This window comes from Rhinolophus hipposideros (genome assembly GCF_964194185.1).
Source record: "Rhinolophus hipposideros genome assembly, chromosome: 2".
Classification (NCBI taxonomy): Eukaryota; Metazoa; Chordata; class Mammalia; order Chiroptera; family Rhinolophidae; genus Rhinolophus; species Rhinolophus hipposideros.
The window spans coordinates 10833848-10860001 of NC_138048.1; positions in this window are offsets into that span (position 1 = coordinate 10833848).

Here is a 26154-nt window from a genome sequence, read left to right on the forward strand (position 1 = left end):
CTGTTCTGTATTTAGATTTTGCTGGTGGTTACACAACTCTATTCGTTTGTCAAAACTCAAAACTATGTAAGTCAATTTTATTTTATGTACATCTTAAAATAAAATTTAAAAACAAAAAAAATAAGTGTTTGCTGACACTAATAATTTTATGTATCACAAATGTAGATAGATTGAAATCTACTATACATATAAAGTTATACATATGGAAAATACATACTTTAACAAAATGGGGTCAAATTGAAATAAAAAGCATAAATACTGTGACCATTTTAAAAATACAATTGATTGTAAAAATCTTCTCACAAATGAAACATTAGACCATAATGGTTTCACCAGGAAAGGAGAATTCCAACTGTAAATAAATCATTACAGATACAGAACAAAGGGAAAACTACCCCATTATTTTATAAAGTTAACAAACCTTTGACATCACACTCAACTAAGACAGTACAGGAAAGAAAATGATAGGTCATCATCTCTCATGAATAATGCATGATTAAACAAAAATATGAAACAAGTAATGTGTAAAAATATAAAGGTGATACCTCAGGACTGAGTTGGATTTAGCCTACAAATTCAATGGAAGTTTAACATTAGAAAATTTTGGATGTTACTGTGGACACTTCAAATACGCTGTGAGATTTTGGGTGCCATTAAAATCCTGAGAAGAATGTTGATTGTTTTGATTGACAGCAGACCCACCCATGTTGTTCAGACTCTAAGTTCTGTGTTGCTTTCTGTGAGTGTTGATTCCAATAAGAATTCAGTTTTTTAAACCATTTGGTGCAATGTTTGGGTCTTTCCTTCAAAGGTTAGTCTGAAACACAGGGGAGTTTACGTGATAACAGAATTTTCAAAACTTTTGCAATACTTTTGTGTCTATTCCATGCATGCCACTGACAAGTGGGATTAAGCCTGAGATTTGTGTCAGTTCATACACAGAATTAGGAAATCTGCTTTTCTAGCTCTCTCCTTTCATTGATTTCCCCTCACTTTCCAGCTCCCAAAGGCCCCCTTTCTCTGAAAAGAAAAACGGTTTTCTCAGAGTTGTAACTCCTCTCACTCTCAAGTAATTCCATGAGATTGGAGCTGCGCTCATTGCAAAGCATTGAGTTAAAAGAAAAATATTAGGTTGGTGCAATAGTCATTGTGGTTTAAAAGGTTAAAAATAACTGCAAAAACCGCAATGACTTTTGCACCAGCCTAATACTAACAGGATTCCCCCACTCCCACAATCAACTGCCCCTTTCATGGATCCTCTGGACAGACTGTTAGATTATCTCTGAGGGCTTTAACTATCTGTGCCACCACTTTTGTTACGGCAGTCCAGCTCTGTGGGGCTCATCTTTAGCCTGGACTGGGAGAGGAAAAGAGAAAAAAAAAGGATGGCAATTTCCTTCATTCTCTCTAAGAAGCCATCTGCCAGGTTGTAAGGACATTCAAGTAACCCTTGGGAAAGACCCACATAGTGAAGTACTGAGGTCTCTGGCAACTGGAACTGAAATCACTTGCCAACAGCCACGAGAGTGAATTTGGAAGCAGATCCTCCAGCCTCAGGCAAGCCTTAATATAATGCAGCTCCATCCGACATCTTGATTGCAGACTAATGGGAGACCCTGAGTTAGAATCCCCCAGCTCCTTGGCCTCCAGAGGTCTGACTCACAGAAGTGTGAGATGATAAATGTTTGTTGTTTTATGCCACTACATATTGGGAAATAATTTGGTACACAGCAACAGAGTAGTAAAACATAGTACACCTAAGGGAGCATCATAAAGAAAAGAAACAAAACCCAGGATTTATACTGTAGTTCTGTTCCTAAGTTATGACTAATGTCCAGTAAATATTAATACTTCATGAGAAAGAAAATAAGACACACTGAGAATTTTCTAATTTAGCAGCTTTAAGATACCACGTCTACAACTTAGCTTCTCTAAAGTATGTTATAGTTTTATTTCTCAGAAAGACAGCCAAAATTCCAGGCTCTCAGAAGTATTCTTTTGGCTGATATAAATACTAGTTTGGCTTTAACTCTAAAATGCTGTCTTCTATGACATAAAGAAAAAAGAGAAAGAAGAAATAACTTAGCTAGAATTTTCTATCAAGTCAGGGCGAAAGATAGGGTGGAGAGGATGTGTGCAAAAAGCCTAGGCATGTTTTGAATGAGAATGGCTTCAAATTCCTGTTAAAACATTAACTGCATTAAAACAATCATAAAGGCAAGCTTACTAATTCAAGTAACCAAAAACTTGGAACTTTCCTTTTTCCACTCTGCGTTGTTTAGTAATGGCTTTTCAGTTCATTTATGGAAAATTTGGGGTGATTTTATTTGCAAATAATGTGAATATAATTCAGGGTTACAATTCTCTTTATTTTGGTTTAGTATTTGGTTTAGTATTTAATAATCAAGACTTGACTTGAACTACATTTGACTGTCCTCGAGATAATTATCCTTTAAATACTACAAGTTTACTTTTTGCTCACAGATTCTACCCAAAGTGCAGCTTACTTTAACAAGTCTCTTGGCCCTCAATGTTAATGAATTCCATTATGCCTCTGTAAAACACATGTGCCAGGATTCGCTGGCGAAACAAGATAATCAGCAGGGTTTGTCTAACAATTGTATTTTCTTTAAGGCAGTGCCATCAAATCGCAACCACATTGTAGGGTAAAATATTCCACATGTTTTTCAGCAGTCTTCTGGGAAGGCCTGAGTACTTTTTGTAATTCAATATTGGGCTTTTTGAGAAGTATAGAAAGAACCAATGGAGAACACACTCAGCATATGCATGCTGAGAACGTTCTCCTGGTCTGACAATACTTAACTATCACATGGAAGAAAAAGACCAGTGGGTATGTTGAAGTTTGATTGGAAAATAGAAAAGGCATTCATAGTTTCCATCACAATTTAAGACTTGCCTAAATGTTCTTGCTTTTTTTTTTCACGTAAAGCTTATTTTCTGAGCGTAACAGCTTCAGTACATGCTGCTCCAAAATTGCTGCCTCTGCAATTTAGAAGTTATGATTGAAATGGAAAGCTTTCTGTGCTTAACGTATCAAATCCTAAATATATTCTTGTATAACATAGAAGGTCAGTTGCAAAATGAAAACAGCACGAAAATGACTATGTAAAAACTAAACAGGGACCTTTGGATCCAAACTTGTTATGTGAATATGATCTACTACGAATATCAATGAATATTCATGACTTACTTATTCAATAAAAACAAGTCAAGCTTAGAAATGGTGGTATCTGAGCAGTAACACCAATTCTACATTATCCATGGCAATATTAGAAGTCAAGTGAGGAAATGATTGAGACTGAAAACCCACAAATCTAATTTTCACTGTTTTTCCTATCAGACCTGCCCTAGAGCTAATAACAAGCAGGCCAAATGACTAATTTGATATTCACCTTTTTTATTCCCGTCTACCCATAGCTGGACATATTCCCAAGGAGTGAAATGGCCAAAAGGCATCTAGCCAGGAGAGGAGAAAGGAAAAACAGCCAAGGATTGTGGCTTGCTCACAAACTGGATACTTAACCACCAAATAATATATTTACCCTGAAAGTTATAAACTGTGTTTAGACAAAATATTGTGTGTGTGTATACATATGTGGGTGTGTGAGATATATACATATATATGTACAGACGTACACACACATGTATGTATGTTCCCACTTCTGTATCTACACCAGGCTGAGTAGGACCACTAAAGTTTTGTGTTCTACTTTTGATCTTAAAGATTTTTTTGTGTTGCGATTTGGTGGATTATTACCATATTGCTTACATCTATAATGCCACTGGCCAATATTGGCCTATGATTAAGTCGTAGTCTGATGCATGTGTCAAAACCTAAGTGATGCCATAATAGGAAAGACCTTAAGAAATACTTTGAAGATATGGCCTTTCTAGAAGCTATCTCTGCCTCTGAATGAGAAGACAAATTCCTCGTTGGATTGTATGCTCACTTCCAGTACAATAGGTATTATTTGAAGGCCAAACAGCTCTTGTCAGCAGCTCTGAAGTCAAGTACAATTAGCCATATGATATTTAGGATTTATTTGACAGATGAAGCTATAAGACTAAGCAGCCAAATTAAAAATTCAGGCACAGTTTAGTTTTTGGTGGGAAATGAGCTAAAGCAGATAGCATTTCAGAAGCTGAATAAAAGAGGTCATGGCTGGGGGAAATGAGGTGGAATTTTTTCCCCCACAAACAGCTAATTCTTTACAACTATTGCTTTTGTGTATATTCAGAAAGACAGCTTAGACCTGAGAATACTGATTATTTTCAATTCTGACAACTCATTTCCACTCAATAGAAGCTAATATTGGCTCAGGAATGGGTGGCAAACATGGACATTTCGGCTCACATTGCATTTGATTGGGGCAGAATTTTATGTGCAGAGATTTTTTTTTTTAACTCACATGTTTCCTTTTAAAATTCATTAAAATGCAAAAGAGAGCCATAGGGTGCATGCATATGTAAAGTGGTAGCAAATGAGTGCATTTTAGTTTCGTACAGGTTTTCCTGTACATCTGCAGATAATTAGTTAAACATTTGTTAAAGGAGAGAGAGCACGTAATTCCTTGGCTACATATTTCACTTGAATTATTAATCTTGTGGAGAGAATCTGGCTGCAAAACCATTATACACAAAACAATTCCTTCATTTTACTTGATTTTAAAAAGGCTTGCCAGTGGCTGCCGTAGATCTTTTGCTAAAAGGTAATGCTGACAGGGAATTGAGCAAAAGCATACATTTAAAATATTTAATTTATTGATGTCAGTTTGGATTGGCAGGGAATTTGTGTATTGTTTTCTGCAATAGAAAACACGTGGCATTGCACAGTAAAGTTTTCCAAAAATCCAGGGAATGGATTTTCCCTCTTCCCACCCAATTCTCAGTAATAACAATGAAGGACTACAATCGAGTTTTTGCTCAGAGAGCAGTTTCCTTACTCCTTTGAGGTCAGAGAACGTGCCTTCAACATCTGTAGCACTCTCTGTAAGCTCTCTATAAACTAGGGTGTTGGCTTCATAGTAGGTTCCCAATCAGTGCTTTTATTTTAATAAATAATTTTTGGTCTCTTAAGCATTGTAGAGATGGGATGTTGTACCTGCATTCCCAAGTCCCACTGGCAATGCTCTTCCCTCCACACATTGCACTTGAGTGGTTCAACTCACACAGTGGTTTTAACTGACCCATTTGCTCCAAGTGTATGGCTTCTGGTGGCATGGAAATACACTTTATCATGTGTCTGAGCTGTGAAAGCCAAAATTGTAAAAGAGGGTCCCTGCAGGCAAAGAAATGTCCATCTAAGGACTTGACGATGAGTCGCCCACTGTCATGTTACATAAAACAGCCAATTATAATCAGTTCACTCATTTAGGATCTCGGAATCCTTAGTATAGCCTTTCTACTGTGAATGGAAGAAATTTGTTGTGTAAATAAGATGTGGTTGTTGAACTAGATTATCTTTTTGAAAATGATCAATTAAAAATATTAGCATAATTAATATCAATGCTGCCATAAATTACTAATTATAACAGACTTGACCAGGTATCTACTTAGGAACAGTACCTTGAAGGTTAGAATTATTCCACTAAAAGGTAATATAACTGCATTAAAATAAAACATGCAACCTCAGTTCCTAGTTTAGAGTATGTTTATCCCTCAGCCTGCAAAGCTTTAAATTACCACCACACTTGAATAAATCCACTATATTATCGCTGTCCTTCAGGTAAAAAGAGTAAATCTGTGTGTGTGTGTGTGTGTGTGTGTGTGTGTGTCCCAATCACTAAAAACAGTGCCTGATACGTGATAGTTAATACTAGTTTGAAAAATGGTGCAATGTATTTTGCTATTATTATTTTTAATTGTATAAAAAAATTTTTGCTGCCTTATTTTACATGGGGGTAGTATCTTAATTTTGTTAGGAGGCAATCCACTTCAGAAATAAGAAAGCTCAGATATAGCTGATTACTTAATTGTTTAGATAAATATAAGGTTCAACACGAGAATGGGGAATAATCACTACCAGGGGCTGTACGCGCCAATGTGTCCAGCTCTCTCCCCATTTTCTTAGGTAATTCTCCTAATGCTCACAATATTTACAAATGGGTGTTATCCCATTTCTCAGAGGAAGAAATCAAGACTCAAAAAAGCACTGATAACAAATAACTCCAAAACTTAGTGGTTACAACAAAGAATCCTTTGTCCCAGATGTTACTTGTCCATCACACATTTGTATGCCATTTTTACTCTGATACTTCACCTTAAGGAGCAGTTCCTATCATGGTTGTGGTGAGACCAGTGGCCGCGGTTAAGAGATGACAGCAGATCTTGAGTTGCCTCTTAAAGGTTCTGTCCAGGTCACTTCTGTTCATCTATCACTGATTAAGAGAAGTCACAGGGCCTGACGGCAAAGAAGCATAGATGTATAGTCCTTCCATGGGGGCGGTGCTTTCAAAAAACGGGATGGGTATTTTGAACAAGACTACAATCTACCATTGCTGTAACAAGAGCTAAGCTGATTGCAAGCCGTTGGCTAATAGAAAAAGAACAACAACAAATCTCTAACCAGAAATGCCAGGACTGCTAATACCCAAGGAGATGACCCATGAGGCAGTTTGAGGCCTTTTTCTTGTGTTTGTTTGTTTGTTTTGCTTCTGTTTTTGTCACAGGAAAGGAAGGTTCTTGGGTTCACATAAGAAAGAAGTCAAACGATACAGAGTTTAAAGTAAAAGTACGTTTATGTAGCAGAGAGTAAGTTAGAAAAGAAAAGCCACCCCACCCCACAGACAGAGGGGTGGTCTCTAATCACTAGTGGAAGAGAGACACCCCCCCCCCTCCATCCCCTCGCTAGAGTTTATGTGTGTTTTCTTCTTCCATGGGAAATTCATTGGTTTGGGCGGGGTGGGGAGTGGGAAGGAGGCTAGAAAAACAACAGTAAGTTCATCTTTAACTTCTGTAAAATGCAAGAATACAGGTGTGGGGGCAGAGCCCCAGAAAGCAGTTTCCAGGCTCTCGGCCTCATGTGGAGAGGTGCTGGCTCAGATAGTGGATGGCCGTCAGCTGTGGCTGGTTGGCCATCAGCTGTAGCCATTAAGCCATTGGCCACTGATATAACTGCCGCGGCTACAGAGGGGAGCCGAGGAGAGTGAAGGAGGAGACTGAAGGAGAGTGAAGGAGAGTCGAGGAGAGTCGAGGAGAGTTGGTCGGTTGGCAGCAAAGCGGACAGCAGGTCGCACGTCGTGTAAACCCAGCCTCCAGTGAGACCATAGTGGTATGACTTCCCTACCTATGGCTCCGTGGGTGTTCCTTTTTGGCCTCACCATGTCCTGTGTTCTTATGTGGGAAGTGGGAGCTGAGACCTCGCAGGCCGCCCCGCCGGATACCCTGCACGACAACAGGCCAGTTTGTTTTCAACTCTTGTAAAGCTCAACCTGTGCTCTTTCCGGGGGCTTAACTAAGGGTTGGTCATAATGGGATCTCTTTGCTTTATAGCCTTTGGATGGTCTGTTCTGTGTGATTCATCAACGTCTGCTGGAGCTCTGTGTCTTGGAGCTCGTAGGCATCAGGCTTGGAATCCAACCTCTTAGTTCCTTCTGTAAAAATTGTCCTCATGCCCCTTCCCCATATTATTTTTTTCTTAGCTTTGCCTCAAGCTCCTCTGTCTTCTGTACTTCTGTTATAAAGATTAGGATTTGAATTCCAGTTCATTCACAAACGAAAACAAGTTATCAGCCTTACTGTACTTGTTTAGTAGCCTCTCTGAGCTTTGTGTTTTTCATCTGTAAAATAAGGATCATCAAAATGCCTATGTTTCATAATAAGAGATATTAAAACTAATGTACTTAGCATAATACTTGGTATGTGAAAGGCATTTAAAAATCAGTATCAAATATTATTATCATTGAAGGAACTACTTTCAACAAGTTTATCATCAGGAAATGGATTGAGCCTATGTATTACAGGAGGCTTTCTCAAATGTGTAATCTAAGAATATCATGACACTGTCTGCAGACTCCTTATTTTGAAAAATGCCAAGTTAGTAGTTTGACCAAAGTGTGTTGAAGATGGATGGATGGATGGATGGATGGATGGAAGGATGGATGGATGGAATTTTAGAGATGCTGTACAACACATGGTTTTTATAAACTGACAAAAATTGCTACATGTATACCCATTGCTCAGAAGAAAACAAAATGGTAATCAACAGATTGGTGTCTCAGAAATGGTTAACCTAGTCCTCATAGAAACACTGAATGTTTTTGTAGTAAAAAAAAAAAAATTGAAAAATACAGGTTTACAAACATGTTTTCTTGGCCTTTTCACATATATTTTCACATACAATTTTAACATTGTTTTTTGGGGAAAAAATAGCCAAACAGCTCTCTTTTGCTTTTGCCAATAGAGTTACACAATGAAGTTAAAACAACAGCTCAACATTTATTTGTCAACGAGCTTCTCTTCTCTATTTTAAATCAAAGAGTCTAGATTGGATTCATCATACTTTACAGCCCTAAAAACTAATAAGATAGTGGGAAATTACTTACTAGATTTAACTGCACACCCATTAATCCAGCATTAATCTAACAGGTTTGCCTTGTCTAACTGTTTTGTATGAAGCTCGGGATTCTCTATAGCCATGTCTCCAAGAAACCAAAATTCAGTAACTTGTTTTTCTTATCTGTGAAGTGTCACACAAAGTTTTATCAGTTTCTTTTTATTGTGCAAGTATGTAAAATTGATGATTTGGCCAGAGGTTTTTCATAGCAACAACAAAAATAAATTCAGGAGAAAAATTAACATTTTGTAAGTAAATCCTTCTTTATCTAAAAAGATTAATTCTCTGGGAGTTTAGAGAAAGTCTAAACTTTTAAGTGGGTTCAAGTGTAAGGGAAGGTAGGTAGGGAAAAGAACCTATGGAGTAACACTTGCATTTTAGTCATTCTCGATCTAACATTTTGGCATAGTATTCTGTTTCCCAACTCCACTAAAACAAACAAACAAACAAATAAAAACTGTCTTTACAGATTTTGCTACTCCTGCCTCCTGTTTTCAGCTAAACCTCAATGAAGAAAAATCCAGAGCATAAGGTATTGATTTCAGTCTATTTATATGTAATATACCAATTCTCCATTTTAATAGCAATATTATGAAACTTCTATATATTAACATTACTTTTCCTATTGCTTTAAATATTTTTAGACTTCCAGTCTCCAGTATTGGCAGGCTTGGTTATTTGGACCAACCCTCTTACTGAAAAAAAAGAAAAGGCTCAAATACTTTATTAAAACAATCCTTTTAAAAAGCTATAAAAAGCTGACAATATAGCAAAGACACACTGGCCAAAAACTGAAAGGAAAACAGGACTCTGGAGTGATAAGGAAATCTGGGATCTGCATTTGTCCTGAGGGTTTTTGTAACAACACATTTTAACTTTGATTTTGGAAGCCTGTTTAGTGAAAGGGATAAGAATTAAATGCTTATGTCTGATTGAAGTAGGAGTATAGCACACTCTGCAAATAATTTGGGACTCTAGCATGACTCCTAGAGTAAATCAGAATCAGAAAAGCCTTCGCATGCCCTTACTGCCTAAGATCATATTAAAAGGGAATGAATTTTAAGCCTGAAACATGAAAAATGGGCCCGAGGCTTGTAGTGAAAAAGCAAAGACAAATCTTCTCTGGAGGAAGAAACCTTTATATTAAGCCTCAAAGTATCCTAAATAAGTTTGCAAGTAAAGTTAACGGTATGTAGTCAAAGATAATTTGGCTCACTGGTAAATAAGACGCCAGGAGTGAAAACAAGCAGAATCAACAGAAGCAGACCTAACAGCCTTCAAATGTCAAAAATACCAGTCACAGAGGTTACAGTACAAGATGGCAATTTGGAGGATCCTGATTTACCTCCTTCCTTGGACACACCAAATCTACAGCTACATACAGATTAATTTCTTCTGGGGAAAAAAACCCAAAAACTAGTTAAGTAACTTCTACACATTGGGTAAATGACAAAACAAAACAAAGCAAAGCAAAACAAACAAACAAAACCACATAATGAATAGGAGAACCTGAGACAATCTCTCCATAAACCCCTCCCTCAAGATGGTAATCCACGATCAGAGGGAACTCACAATCCTGAGCTTCTTCCTGAGGAGCCACAAATTTAACTCCACATCTGGCATCCCACTTTTAAGACCTGCACTCCAGAGACAAGCCCCCAAGATGTCTAGTCTTGAAAGCCGATGGAACTTGTGTCCCCACAGGTTATAGTAAACTGAGAAACGGTTCTTAAGTTCTTGCAAACTCACTTGGCAACAAAGGCAGTTGAAACACATTCACTCTTTCTGTGAAAGAGGCCTACTTGCTTATCTTAAAGCTTCAGCCAGAGGGTCCGTCATATAATTTAACAGACATCTAGGGGCCTACTACAACACTCTCCAATGCCTGCAGAGGCTGACAGGTGCCATCTTTGCATTCCTCCTCTGCCTTGCTTCAGGTGGCCAGTATCTCCCAGAAAGGATCTTGTGTATACATCTAGTGCTCTGGTTTTTACAGATATTGCCCTGGGGACATCTCTTGATTACATGTCGCTGGTGACCAGTAGGGCTTCTGTTCGCACTACCCACAGGGCTGTAACAAATAGAGAAAGAGATATTAACTGGCTATCCTCCAGGGCACGGCACAGAAAGAGAAGACTAAAATGCACCCCTAGTTTTCTATAAAAGAAGCCTTATCTCAAAGAGTCTCTCCAGAGACTGGGGAGGGTGGCAGGTGCCATCTTTGTGCTCTCCTCCTTCCACCCCAGGTCATTGGTGTCTCTGAAAAGGAACGTATGTATACATTTGGTGGCCTGGTTTCTGTGGCTGCCACCTAGGACACATCTCTTGATAGTCTGTCTCTGGTGGCTGGGGGGTCTTGTGATCATGGGTTCACTGGGATAGTAGCAAACAAAGAAGCAATTCCTAACTGGCTATCACTCTAGGCTCTGTGCAGAGGGAGCAGACAGAAATGCCCATCTCCAGTCTTCCCCTGAAAAAGGCATATTTGCACACTGTAAAAGCTGCTGCCCAACAGTCTGGCTTCCAATCAGCCTAAATCTAGGTTCTGATTGAGATCCTTCCATATAGGAAACTGAAAGGTCTTGGCACACTCTCAAATACTAGGAGACACTAAGAAAAAAGTAAGCTGCTTTGACAATTATAAAGGTTTAAAAGACAAGCAAGAGCTAGGGCAGAGTTAAACAGCAACATTCATATCCCACTAGAGGTCATTCCTTCAAGACTCCGAGAGGTGGTTTTTTTAATCTGATGTTCAGAAACCAACAGAGAGAGAGAGAGAGAGAGAAAAAAAAAAAGAAACAAAGGAATGTTTCAAATGAAAGATGAAAATAAAAATAAAAACCTCAGAAAAATGCTTTAATGAAACTGAGATAAGTAATTTACCTGATAAAAAGTTCAAAATAACAGTCATAAAGATGGTCACTGAGGTCAGGACAATTACACATGAACAAAAGGAAAATTTCAAGAAAGAGATAGAAAATATAAGAAAGTACCAACCAGAACTCACAGACCTGAAGAAGAATACAATAACTGAACTGCAAAATACAGTAGAGGGGTTCAACAGCAGACTGGATAAAGCAGAAGAAACGTTCAGCAAACTCGAAAACATGGAGTGCAATTCATTCAATCAATCAGAGAAGCAAAAAAAGAAAAATGGCGAAAAAGAGTCAAGATAAGGGATTTATGGAACAACTTCAAACAGACCAATATTTGCATCATAGAGATTCCAGAAAAAGAAGAGTGAAAGAAAGCAGCAGAAAACCATTTGAAAATATAATGACGGAAAATGTTCCTAATCTGAAGAAGCAGACACCCAGATCTAGGAAGCCCAGAGAGTTCCCAATAAGATAAACCTAAAGACCCACACCAAGACACATAACTAAAATGTCAAAAGATAAAGACAAGAAGAGAATCTTAAAAGTAGAAAGTAAAAAACAACTTGTTATGTACAATGGAAACTCCATAAAGCTATCAGTGGATCTTTCAGCACAAACTCTATAGGCCAATATATTCAAAGTGCTAAAAAGAAAAAATACCTGCCAATAAAGAATACTCTAGCCAACAAAATTGTCCAAAATTGAAAGAATCTTCCATACAAGCAACAGTTACGGAATTCACCACAAATAGATTGGTCATACAAAAAAATGTTAAAGGGACTTCTGTAAGTTGAAACAAAAATGGTGGTACTTAGTAATAGGAAAACATATGAAAGTATAATCTAATGTAAAGGTGGTAGGTTAATAACTTATATAGCTGGTATTAAGGTTAAAAGACCAGAGTAGTAAAAATAGCTATAACTAAAATAATTTGTTAATGGGTACACAAGGTAAAAAGATGTAAACTGTAACATCAAAAACATAAAATGTTGAAGGGGGGTGTAAAAACATAGAGCTTTAGAATACATCATTTAAGTTGTTATTAATTTAAAATAGACTATTTTTAGTTGTTTTATGTAAGACTTGTAGTAACCACAGAGCAAAACTTATAGTAGGTACACAAAAGAAAAGAGATAGGTATCTGAGCAGTGCCATAGAAATCAACCAAATCACAAAGAAAGAGAGAAGGGGAAGAAAGGAGCAAAAGAATGACAAAACAGTCAGAAAGCAATTGCAAAATGTCAATTAGTCCACACCTGTCAGTAATTACTTTAAAAGTAAATCGACTAAATTCTCTAGTCAAAAGACATGAATACAAAAAACAAGTCCCATCTATATGCTGCCTCCAAGAGACCTACTTCACATGCTAAGACACATACAGACTGAAAGTGAAACAAATGAAAAGGGATATTCCATGCAAATGGAACCCAATAGAAAGCTTGGGTAGCTATACTTATACTATACAAAATAGACTTTAAAATAAAGACTATAATAAGAGACAAAAAAGTTTATTATATAATGATAAAGATGGCCAATCCAAGAGGAGATATAACATTTATAAATATTTATGTACCAAGATAGGAGCACCTAAGCAAATATTTAACAGACCTAAAGGGAGAAATAGCAATAGAATAATAGTAGGGACTTTTATATCTCATTTTCATCAACGGATAGATCATAGAGACAGAATCAAAAGGAAACATTGGCCTTAAATAACACACTGGATCCATGCATTTACAGAATATTCCATCCAAAAGCAACAGACTACACATTCTTCTGAAGCACACATGGAACGTTCTCCAGGATAAATCATATGTTAGGCCACAAAACAGACAATAAATTTTAAAATATTGAAATCATATCAAGCATCTTTTCTGTTCACAATGTTATGAACCTAAGACATCAATTACAGGAAGAAAACTGAAAAATTCACAAATATGCAGATATTAAATAACATGCTACTAAGCAACCAATGGGTCAGAGAAGACATCAAAGGATAAATTTAAAAGGATAAATTTAAGGCAAATGAAAATGGAAATACATCATACTAAAACTTATGGAATATAGCAAAAGCAGTTGTAAGAGGTAAGTTCAAGCAATAAAGTCTTACATTAAGAGATAATAAATATCTCAAATAACAACCTAACTTTACACTTTAAGAAAAAAAAAACCCAAACCTTATGTTAATAGAAGGAAAGAAATAACAAGGTTAGAGTGAAATGAATAGAATACAAAGTAAAGTAAAAATAAAAAATATCAATGAAACTAAGAGCTGTTTAAAAAATACACAAAATAGGCAAGGCTTTAGCTAGATGAAAGAGAGAGAAAAAGAGAAAGAGGGAGAGAGCTCGCTCAAATATATAAAATAAAAAATGAAAGTGAACATATTACAGAACTATAATGGATCATAAGAGACTACTATGAACAATTACACGCTAACAAAATGGACAAACCAGAAGAAATAAAGAAATTCCTAGAAACATACAACCTACTAAATCATGAAGAAATAAAAAACCTTAACAGATTGTACTAGTAAGGAGATTCAATTGGTAAATCAAAATCTCCTAACAAACAAAAGTCCAGGACGAGATGGCTTCACTGGTGAATTCTACCAAACATTTAAAGAAGAATTAATACTAATCCTCCTCAAACTCTTCCAAAGAAGTAGAAGAGGAGGGAATATGTCCAAACTCACTTTATGCGCCCAGGATTATCCTGATACCAAAAACCAGATGAGGACTCTACAAGAAAAGAAAATTACAGGCCAATGTCCCTGATGTATAAAGGTGCAAAAATTCTCAACAAAATATCAGCAAACAAAATTCAACATTATATTAAAAGGATCATATACTATGGTCAAGTGGGATTGTTCCCAGCGATGCCAGGATAGGTAGTTTACATCCACAAGTCAATCAATGTGATATATCACATTAACAAAATGAAAGATAAAAATCATATGATCATCTCAGTATATGCAGGAAAAGGATTTGACAAAATTCAACATCTATTTATGATGAAACTCAGCAAAATGGGTATAGAAAGAACTTACTTCCAAATAACAAAGGAAACGTCTATGACAAGCCCACAGCTAATATATCATACTCAAGAGTAAAAATCTAAAATATTTTCCTCTAAAATTAGGAACAAAACAAGGATATTTAATCTCACCCTTTCTATTTGACAGAGAGTATTGGAAGTCCTAGTCAGAGTAATTAGGCAAGAAAAGAAATAAAATGCATCTAATTGGAAAGAAAGAAGTAAAACTGTCACTATTTGCAGATGACGTAATGTTATGCATAGAAAACCTTAAAGACTCCACCAAAACCTATTAGAACTTATCAACAAATTTAGTAAAGTTACAGGATACAAAACAATATACAAAAATAAGTTGCATTTCTAAATACTAAGAACAAACTATCAGAAAGAGAAATTAAGAAAACAATGTCATTTACAATTGTATCAAGAATAAAATACCAAAGAATAAATTTAACAAAAGAGATAAAAAGCCTGTACACTAAAAACAATAAGACATTGATGAAAGAAATTGAAGACAAATAAGTGGAAAGATATTCTGAGCTCATAGACTAGAATTATTGTGAAAATGTCCATACTACCCAGAGCAATTTACAGATTCAATGCAATCACAATCAAAATTCAAAAGGCATGTTTCACAGAAAGAAAACAAGCAATTCTAAAATTTGTGTGGAACCACAGAAGATTCCAAAGAGCCAAAGAGATCTTAGGAAAGAAGAAAAAAGCTGAAGGCATCGCACTCCATCATTTCAAACTATATTACAAATCTATAGTAATCAAAACAGTGTGGTATTAGCATAAAGGCAGACTCATACCAATGGAACAGAACAGAGATCTCTGAAATAAACCCATACCTATGTGGTCAATTAATTTACAACAAAGGAACAAGAATATACAATGGAAAAAGGACAGTCCCTTCAATAAATGGTGCTGGGAAAACTGAACATCCACAGGCAAAAGAATAACAACTATCTTACATCATACACAAACATTAACTGAAAATGGATTAAAGACTTGAATGTAAGTCCTGAAAGTATAAAACTCCTAGTAGAAAACCTAGGCAATAACCTCCTTGACATCTTGACATTGGTCCTGGTGATGATTTTTTGGATTTGACACAAAAACAAAGGCAATGAAAGCAAAAATTAACATGCAGGGCTTCATCAAACTGAAAAGCTTCTGCACAGCAAAGAAAATCATTAACAAAATGAAAAAGCAGCCTATGAAATGGGAGAAAATATTTGCATATTACATATCTGATAAGGGACTTAATATCCAAAATATATAAAGAGCACATACAACACAATAGGAAAAAAATAGACAATCTGATTAAAAATTGGGCAGAGGATCTGAACGGACATTTTCCCAAAGACATTACAAATGGCCAACAGGTACATGAAAAGATTCTCAACAGCACTAATCATCAAGGAAATGCAAATCAAAACCACAATGAGATAATACCACACACCTGTTAAAATGGCTAGTATCAAAAAGATAAGAAATAACATGTGCTGGAAAGAATGTGTAGAAAAGGGAACCCTTGTGCACCATTGGCAATTTAAATTGGTGCAGCCACTCTGGAAAACAGTAGAGAGGTTCCTAAAAAGAATGAAAAACAGACTACGATATGATCCAGAAACTCTCGGTATTTAACTGCAGAAAATGAAAACACTAACTCAAAAAGATATTTACACCCCTACGTTCATTATAAAATTATTTAAAATAGCCAAAATATGGAAGCAACGTAAGTGTCCATTGATCAATGAATAGATAAAGAAAATGTGGTCTATACATATGATATTATTCAGCCATTAAAAAAAGGAAATCCTGCCTTTTGCGACAACATGGATGGACCTTGAGGGTATTTTGCTACATGAAGTAAGTCAGAGAAAGATAAATACCATATGTTCTTACTTATTTGTGAAATATAAAAAGAAAAAAACAAACTCATAAATACAGAAAACAGACGGTGGTTTCCAGAGGCGAGGAGTGGGAGAGGTGGAGTCAAATGGGTGAAAGACATCAAAGGTACAAATTCCAGTTATAAAATAAATAAGTCCTGGAGGTATAACATACAGCATGGTGACTACAGTTAATAATATTGTATTGTATATTTGAAAGTTACTAAGAGAGTAAATATTAAAATTTCACATCACAAGAAAATAAATTTGTAACTATGTTGGTGACGTATATTAACTAGACTTATTGTGGTAATCATTTTGAAATATATTTATATCAAATCAATGTTATACACCTGATACTAAATAATGATATACGTCATTTATAGCTCCATAAAAAGACATAAAAAAGAAGACAAGCTATAAAGTAAAATTTCTATATCTCCTTTTAAAATATGCAATTTAATGCTTCACCTCCATAAAATGATGAAAAAATACAGTGTAAAGTTAAAAAATACCAGTCACAGACAATAAATAAACTATGATTGTTATAGATTATCTTTAAAGCAATATAATACAAACTTAGATATTTACAGGAAAAAGAAACAATAAAAAGTGACATAGATTTGAAAATGATCCAAATAGAACTTCTAGAAATGAAAAAATATATGCTAAAAATTAAGATTTTAATTGATGGAGTTAACAGATTGGACATAAAGAATTAGAAACTGAGATAGAAAAAAATATACAGAATGCAGCGTAGAGAGACAACAGATGGAAAGAAACAGAAAATAGAATCTATGACATGGGGCTGAGAATGAGAAGATATAACATGTTTAATCAGAGTTCCAGAAACTCCAGGGAGAGAATGAGTTAGAGAGAATATTTGGAGATATAATATCTGAAAATTATCCAGAATTTTTTTTTTAAAGAACTAGACACTTTCTGCTTAATGTTAATAATCTCTTAATGAAAAATCACATGCTTTTGAAAACATTGACTGGAAACCTATTTTCCATTATTTTAAACAACAATTATGCTACATATCAACCCCAAACCTCCAACCAATTTCTCAAAACCTAACAACATATAAAATCGCCTATATATAAGTGACAGTCATAAATTAGGAAGAAAATGTTTCAAATATCATTTCCTGATCACTAAGCAAAGGATAGTCATCTCCAAACAGTTGGTTTAACTCAATAACATTATACATCACCTTTGTTGACACTGAGATTGATTTTCAAAATATTGACATGATTCTGATTTATTACCAGTTGCCTTTGGGATGTAACACAAGACTTTATCTGCAGAGTTTTGTTTTGTTCTAGTGTTGTATAAATATAAACACTGGGGGTGCCCAAAAAAAGTACACACGACTTGTACTCATCTTTTGCTATTGGTATATATTGAGTATCACAATGTGAATACAGGTTTTTCCTTTCTTAAAATGTGCATACATTTTTTGACACCCTCTATATTTCTATAACGTTTTAGCCCAAAATTTCATACTGAGAGATATGATTTTCTATGAAGTTGGGATAGTAATAACTAAGAGGCATTCTATTGGGAAGAGGTCAAACAGAGAAACGTTCTGAAGGCTGTGCTAATATTTTGAGTCTCTAACTTGGACAGTTTAGTATGCAGTGGATCCACACCTATATCCTTACTTGGTTCTTCCCTTTTTATAAAAGGGTGATCTGATTTATGTGCACATGGAACTGTCCGCCTTTGGCGACCTCTGTGCATTGGTAGCTTATACTTAACACCAGCAAAATATTTTAACAAGTGAAAGGAATGAGATGGGACACCACAGGATAAGTCTCATCGCTGGTATTTGTATCAGTTAGCCATTGCTGCAATAGTGTATACCAACCACAAAATCTCAGCAGCAGGCAGCAATAAGCATTCATTTCCTGCTCATGTGCCAGTGGAGACGGTGGCAATTTCATCACTTTTATGCCAGCTTCAGTTCTTTCCCACATTCAGCCACCTAGAGGCAGATTTTTCTGCACAACAAATGAGGTTTAAGCTTTGGGGTCCCCTTGCATGAGGTGTATGGTAAAATTTTTACAAGACCTTTTGACTGCGGTTGTTGGAGACCCCAGGCCCCTCTCTGTCCTCCTTCTCCCCTCAAAGTTCTTGTGTCAGTGAGGTGGCACGAGACGAGCCACAGGGTGGTACCTGCCAAAGGGGAAGTGGAGTTGGGATACACATTTTATTTAGGTGTAGTGGGATATATTACTCCGGTTTGCGGTCACTTTCAACTAACTGTATTTAAGAAATGCTGGCCGTCTCAGTGCAAGAACATGGTGTTTGTGGTGCCAGATTTTGACAAGAGAATGGGCCGCATACTGAATGATGCCTAATAGACACCTGTTATTGTTTCCTTGCAATGTAAGCATGTGAAAGGCATGCTGAGAAGGCAACAGAAAGCAATGGATTCTTGCTTCTGAGGGGAAAACAAGATGACCGGTTCCCCAGCTATGCTACCATATTGTGAGTGATGAAAGCCACGGACCCAGGCCACCACAAGGCTTTGGACCACAAGGCTGCTACATGCATCCTTCAATCAAGGCCTCCCTTGAAAGCAACATAGTGACACTGCAAGCTGAAAGAAAGATTAATATAATGATTTTGTCGGAGCACATATAGACGGTTTTATTTTGTTTCGTATTAAAATAATACCTGGATATTTTTAGAATTCGAACAGTATTAAAGGGTATAAAGTGATAATTAAGTTTTTCTTTTACCCTGAAGCTCAGCCCACCAGATTCCCTTCCTACATTTTTCTTCTTTGCTCTACTGTCACTTGAGGCTCACGGGGATATCCAAGAGAGGGCTCACCCTGGAGCAGCGGTGACCAGGTTCTTGTCTCTGCACAGGAAAGAATTCAAGAGCGAGACAGATGCAGCAGAAAAGCAAAAGTGTTTTGTTGAAAATGAAAGTACACACTTGCGAGGAAAGTGCGGGCAATCTCAGAGACTGAGCCATGCCCAGGAAGTCTTGATCGGGCTATTTACCCTGCTCCACCCCCTGGCAGGCATTGGTGACGTCCCATTGATGTGGTTCATTCATATCCTCCCCTTGGGGGGGACCCACCGTTTCCTACTTTTTCTTCCTCCATAACTGTCATGGTGTCAGATGCATGATGGGAGTCGTAGTAACTACAAGTAAGATTATAATGACATTATAATTAGCTAAAGGTCAGGTCCAGGTCATAGGGATTAGGCTTGCTGGACGAAACTGGTTCTTATTTTTCTCCACTGGATACAGTCACTTGTTATTTATGTAACCAGTGAGGCACTTCAGTTACACCCTCAAGGGGGGTAGCAATTTCCTAGGCTCCCTATCCTGCCTCAGTACCTTCCACTGATGGCCCACGTATATACTTCCTCCTGGCTTGATAAAAATGGCAGCTTACCCATTGTTAGGGACCTTTTCAGATAGTCAGGATTTTCTTTTATTGACTTATTTTGTGGTTACCAGCTAATCCTGCCCCAAATTTTATGTCTTAGAACAGTGACTTTATTAAATGTTTTGTAAAACATTGAGAGGCCATAATTGTAACACAGCTTGCCAAAGTGTATTTAATTGGTTCAGTTCGTTAAGCATGCCTTAGATAGGAACTACATGTCAAAATTGTGAAAGTTGTTCTATTACAGCTTAGGAGAATGAAAGAGAATTAGCTTCTCGGACATGCAAAGCTGACAAATAAAACAGATAAAGAATTTCCCTCCCCTTATGGGAAGCTTCATTAGTAGAAATATTCTGTTAAATAAAAACTATACTGTTTATGCATTCAAGAACTTCGCGCTCTGGTTTGAGATGTAGTAAATGAAAATTACTTTTTCTGGGTTAACTTAGATTTTGAATTTTTCTTCTTCTCCCCCTTCTATCTTTGCTTCCTTCTTTCTTTTCTTTTTAGGATCAAATCAGGCTGTCTTTTGAACTGCAGCATTTTTATTCTGAAATAAGTAATCTTTGTAACGCATCTTCTAAATTCCTACATTTTACTTTAAGACAGAACTTTAATTTCAGTTCTAGGTGCACGTCACATATGTGTATCACATACAGCTTTTCCCCTGACACATTCTCAAGTAGTTCAGAGAGGTACAACTAAGGAGCCATTATAGAACGAGGCTCTGATATATGTACATAATAATTCCAATTTAGTTGCTGTTCTGGAGTCAGAGAGCCACAAGGAAAACATTATTTAAGATTTGTTGCTTTTTTTAAATTACAGTTTATTGGGGTGACAATAGATTTCAGGTGTACAGTTCTGTAATACATTATCTATATCTCACATTGAGTATTTACCACCCAGAGTCAGTTCTCTTTTTATCATCATATATTAGAAGATTTGTTTTTTTAAGATGTAGGAGCAACTGAGTTTCCCAACTGGTATCACTTTTCTATTGCTGTGTAAAAAATGACCACAGACTTAGCTGGTTAAAACAACACAAATCTATTATCTCAGAGTCCTTGTGTCAAGAATCTGGCGTCTTTTAGCTAAGGGTCTCACAGGGCTGGAATCAGCCAGTTGCATTCTCACCTAGAAGCTTGACCAGGGAAAGATTTGCTTCCAGAATCATTCAGGTGCTGGAAGAACTCAGTTCCTTGTGGCTGTAGCAGAGAAGTCTCAGTTTTCTTGCTATTGTCTGGGGACCAATCACAGCTCTGAGATGCCATTCTCCTGCCATTGACACAGGGGCTCTCACACTCTCACCCTCTTAATCCCTTCCTTCAGGAAGTGCCCCATCTCTTTTAAAAACTCACTAGATGAGGTCAGGCCCACCAGGGAAAATCTGATAAAGTGAAAGTAAACTGATATCGGGACTTGAATACATCTATAAAATCCCTTCACCGTTTTTATATAAAGTAACATAATTATATGAGTGACATTCATTATATTCTTAGTCTCACCCATTCTCAAGCGGGGTGGGGGGAGATAATACAGAGCACATATATCAGGGAAGAATTCTTGAGATCATAGAATTCTTTAGACATGTCAATTTTAACCCTTTGAGACTCCAAGGCCCTTAGTCACTTGAGCACCTTAGTGACAAGGAGTAAAATATCTGGCATGTGGCCACAACACTCTGACTGTAACATTTGGCAGAACTCAAAAGAAAAAGTTTCAGCATGTTGAAACTTTTGAACATGTTGAAGAGATTGGACAACAGAGTGAAGGCATTAGAAGATGAAATATCTTCGAGTCTTGTTTTACTTCTTGCCAGAGAGTCTCAGTCTATCACATTGTCCAGCCTGGAACACTTTGACACCCCCCTCCAGGATCCACACCTTTCTCCTTGTTTGGCTCACTTTGCCTTTCTTGTTTCCATTTTTAAAAAATTGTATAACTTTGTCAAGGAATTGGTAATCTTTTTGAAATCATCAGTTAATATTGAAATACACTCATTTCAAACTAGTATTTCAATCTTGATATAATGTAGAAAATTTTCATACTGTGTTATTTTATCTTTTAGTACTTTTTAAAACTGTGGTCTTCTCTTCAAGATGAGTTCACAGCATCTACCTCAGGCATTATTACTGTAAAGTTTTTGTCAGTTGAAGTTGTCTCTTCCTGTAGTTTCTTTCCTTTCTCTTTTTTTGTTTCTTTGTTTCTTTGTTTCTTTGTTTCTTTCTTTGTTTCTTTCTTTGTTTCTTTGTTTCTTTCTTTCTTTCTTTCTTTCTTCCTTCTTTCTTTCTTTCTCTCTTTCTTCCTCTCTCTCTCTCTCTCTCTCTCTCTCTCTCTCTCTCTCTCTCTGTCTCTGTCTCTGTCTCTCACTCTCTCTTTCTTTCTTTCTTAAACTTTTATTAGCTTTTATTTGATGTGGAATTTACTCCCGGGCTGTAAGTTTTCGTTTCTTCAGTTTCTTCTGAGATATCGTTTTCTTCTGTGCAACTTCCTCCCTGGTTTAGGAACGATCTGCTCTTTCTCAGCGAGGATCCTCTCAGTGAGGCCGGGAGAGCTCGTGGATGGGTTAACCCACCCGTGAGCTCTGTGAGTTCTGCTCCCCATCTTGGGAGCTGCGCTCACCTGGCTGTGTCCGTGACCACAGAGAGTCTACATCTAAACCCTTAAGGTCAGCATGACTCTCTGCATTTTTAAGCGTGTGCAGCAAAAACTCAGCCCTCTTTTTGGGCCACTGACCCTGTGCCCAGCCCCACTCTTTGGCCTGGGCTCACCTGCCAACTCCTCCATTGTAATGACAGAATGGTACCCACTGCTTCTGTAACGTGACATCCTTTACATACTTGGTGACTTTTAGGATACGCATACACTTGAGGGCCTCGGGCAGTTTCACAGATGTTCTTAAAGTGAACTCAAAGTTTTGCACCTTGTCATTTGCTTGATTTTGTGGGGTTCTCTGGGTCAAGTGAATAGCGAACCATGTTTAGAGTTCACCTCAGGCTGCTTACAAGAAGAGCTCTTCCTGTTATTTTCTGATCCATGATTTGATTATTTTTTTTTCTATATAAGTTCTGTAGGGTCTGTTAGTTTCTGTCAGTCTTGCTCCTTTCCTTCATTCTCATCATCCTGGTTATCCCCCAATGGGGTTGTCCTCATTTTCACCTTCACCCAGTCCTGCTGGAAACCCTTCCTTCTGCCTTCTGTATCAGATGCTTTTGTGGAGAATGTGTGGCATTGCTAAGACCACCATCCTGATCCAAGTATAAGCATGCATGAAGGGGAAAGCAAGCGAGTACAGAATGAACTGTGTTAATTGTTGAATTTGCTTTTGTTGACTTGACCCAAATCCTGTACAGATCTGGTCTTTCTAAGTTTTGGTAGGATTTGTAGAGAACACTTAAAAATATAGCCAGTATTACTCTATCCCATTGGCTACAAAAACCACTACAGACTCCAGAATAATCACTTTCCCCTTTGGAAACTTGCACCTGTCAGGCTTCTTTTGAATGTAAATGACAGAAAACTCAGTCCAATCTGGCTTAGGCCAATAAAAAGATTTTCGTCTCACTTAGCTCAAGAAGCCCAGATGACACCATTGGGAGCTGGATTCACTTCACTCCTCTTTTGGCTCACTATACTCCTTGCTGGTTTCACTCTGAATCAGGCAATTCTCTCGTCAAAACATGGCTATGAGAGAATCCATTCCAATGAAAAATAAAATCCCAGAATTTCTAAGTGGATAATGGCTTCTCTTATAATAGTGAAATGAAAGATATTTAAATGTCCTTGTAAATACTTTTGGACTTAAGGTAACTTTTAAGTTACCTTACATGGTTACATGCCCAATAAAAATGTTAAATACTCATTTGATATTTTGTCACTCAATTAAGTCCTAGTATTAATTGACTCAGAAAGACATGATTTCTAAAGTAAAAGAAAGGAAGATAAGGGAGTGATCTGGGTTTGGCTCTCCAGCAATCAGCAAATGTAGAACAAATTACTTGATGTTTTTGAGCCTCGGTTTCTTTTCACCATGGGGATAATACTTGTGGAGTGCTTTTGTCCTAATATCATGGTGATTAAGAGCAATGATATAGGTTGAGCTTTTTACACAGCAGTTGGCATACAGAAAGCTCCTAATAAATATCAGCTATTATTATTAACACTGATGTAATCATGATTAGTGTGAAACCTAAAATATAATAGACTCTCAGAAATGTGTGTTTCCTCCATTTTTACTCTGTTCATCCTTTCCTTTAGCTGTAGTTTTAGTTTTATTCTTTTAGTTTATTCTATTTAGGGACTGACCCAGGTTTTGTGGGGGCTAAAGCTCATACAATCTTGAAGGCCTTTTAAGAGAAAGTATACAACATTATGAATAAAAATTAGATACAAAGCAATATTTTTTATAATTTTAAAATAAATTACAATAATCTACAAATATATAAATGATAGCTAGTCTTGTTCTAAACATCACAAATCTAAAAAATAATATTTTAATTTTAATAAATTAACTCCTGACACACCTTTAATTTACTTATTCCCACCTCCTCCCCCACCTTTTTGGCTGTACTTTCTTTGGTTGCCTCATCCTATCATAGCAGTTTTATAATATTTTCAATGGAGAGTATAGAAAAATAATCCAGTGTATCCTTAGAATGATGAGTCAAAATTCATTTTTAGTTATTGATGGTTTAGCAATCTTTTTCAGCTTCACAGCTCACACTACTGGTAATGCCACATATGTAACTCCAGTTCCATTTCCTTGCTCAGATGGCACTACTTTCTAGGGAAGACCCTCAGATGATTGCAGCCCTTTGATCTCAATCTGAATGTTCCTTGGTAGCTGCTCTTTCCTGTTCTACCCCCAACACTAGTTTTGGGGGGGGGGGTAGGGGATACTCAAGTGCCATAAAAGCTGGCATTGGCCCTTCAGAGGGGAGCAGGGCAGAATCTCATTTGTATCCTTCTTAGAGTCAGAGAGTCTGGACGCTCTGAGACCCCCTAGGACAGTGTTACTACTGGGGCCTGTGGGTGGAGAGGTAGGGCTGGCGGCCTGTCAACCCCATCTGCGGATCTAAGACTACCACAAAGGGCAGGGGAGGATCCCCCAGTCTGAGGCTGCCGTTTCCTCCTTGCACAGGGTTTATTTAGCAAATAAAACTATAGCACACATGCAATTTTTGAGACATACTTAAGCTAAAAGATTATCTATTATTTATCTGAAATTCAAATTTAACTAGGCATCCTTTGTTTTATGTAATAACTCTATCACTGATAGCCTACGAGGCAGCTTTGGAAAGGGTCCACATAAGTACATTGCCCTAAAACGTAAGTTCATTAACTTCGTTTTAAATCTGCCCTCTGATTCTAGTGTAAAGTTTAACATTTGTTCCTGTTAAATGAAATTGTAAATCTAAAGTACTTGATTTGAATAGACACTCAAAAGATGTTTTTTTTCTCTTTACTTTCCTCTTTTAAAATCATTTTGTTCAATTTGGTTCATTATTCCAACATGTTGATCTTGTGAAGTCTTAATTCTGTAGTCCATCACATGAACTATCCGTGTAGCTTTGTATGATTTTTAAATTTGATAAGCACGTGATAAGCCTGTCTCTTTAACATTGCTAGAGATTTTAAAAATTGTCATTTGTCATTTAAACTGCGTTTAAAAGGGCAGGTCTAATAAGGACTAGGTTGCCAAACTATAGACTTAAAATTTATTCTTTTATTGTAGGATCTGTTTACAGGGTATATGTATATCAAATCATCATGTTGTATGCTTTAAATATGTTACAATTCTACTTATCAATTTTACCTGCATAAAGCTGGAAAAATCATAACAATCAACATTTTAAAGCAAATATCCTATTTATGTGGAATATAGTCAAAAACTATGTTCTGTACAAGTTATGGTTCTCAGCTTTTGGCACGTCAGGCAGTAAGAGGAGCAAGTGGGGAACACGTTAAACCACCTGGAAAATAACCAATTTCTTATGATGTGTTTATAGTAGATCTTCTGTATATTTGTGTATAAAATGTCCTTACTTACAAAAATGAAAATTGTAACTATAATCTTGAAAAAATACAACATTGCTTTTTAAGAAAACAAAAAAATAAAAATTAATTTATTCTTTATTTGAGCATTTATTGTTTCCAATGACAACATTTGATTGGGTCTATTTGCATGCATCTAATACGGGGAGCCCCTAAGGAAATTCTTTCTACCTCTGTAGAGTTGATTACACCTATTTTGATTACACCTGTTGACTATTTGCTTTGGCTCATGCATTGTCGTCTTGGCCCATCAGTTATGGTTAAAGGAAGAGGTTTGGATTTATGCCATATAGCATT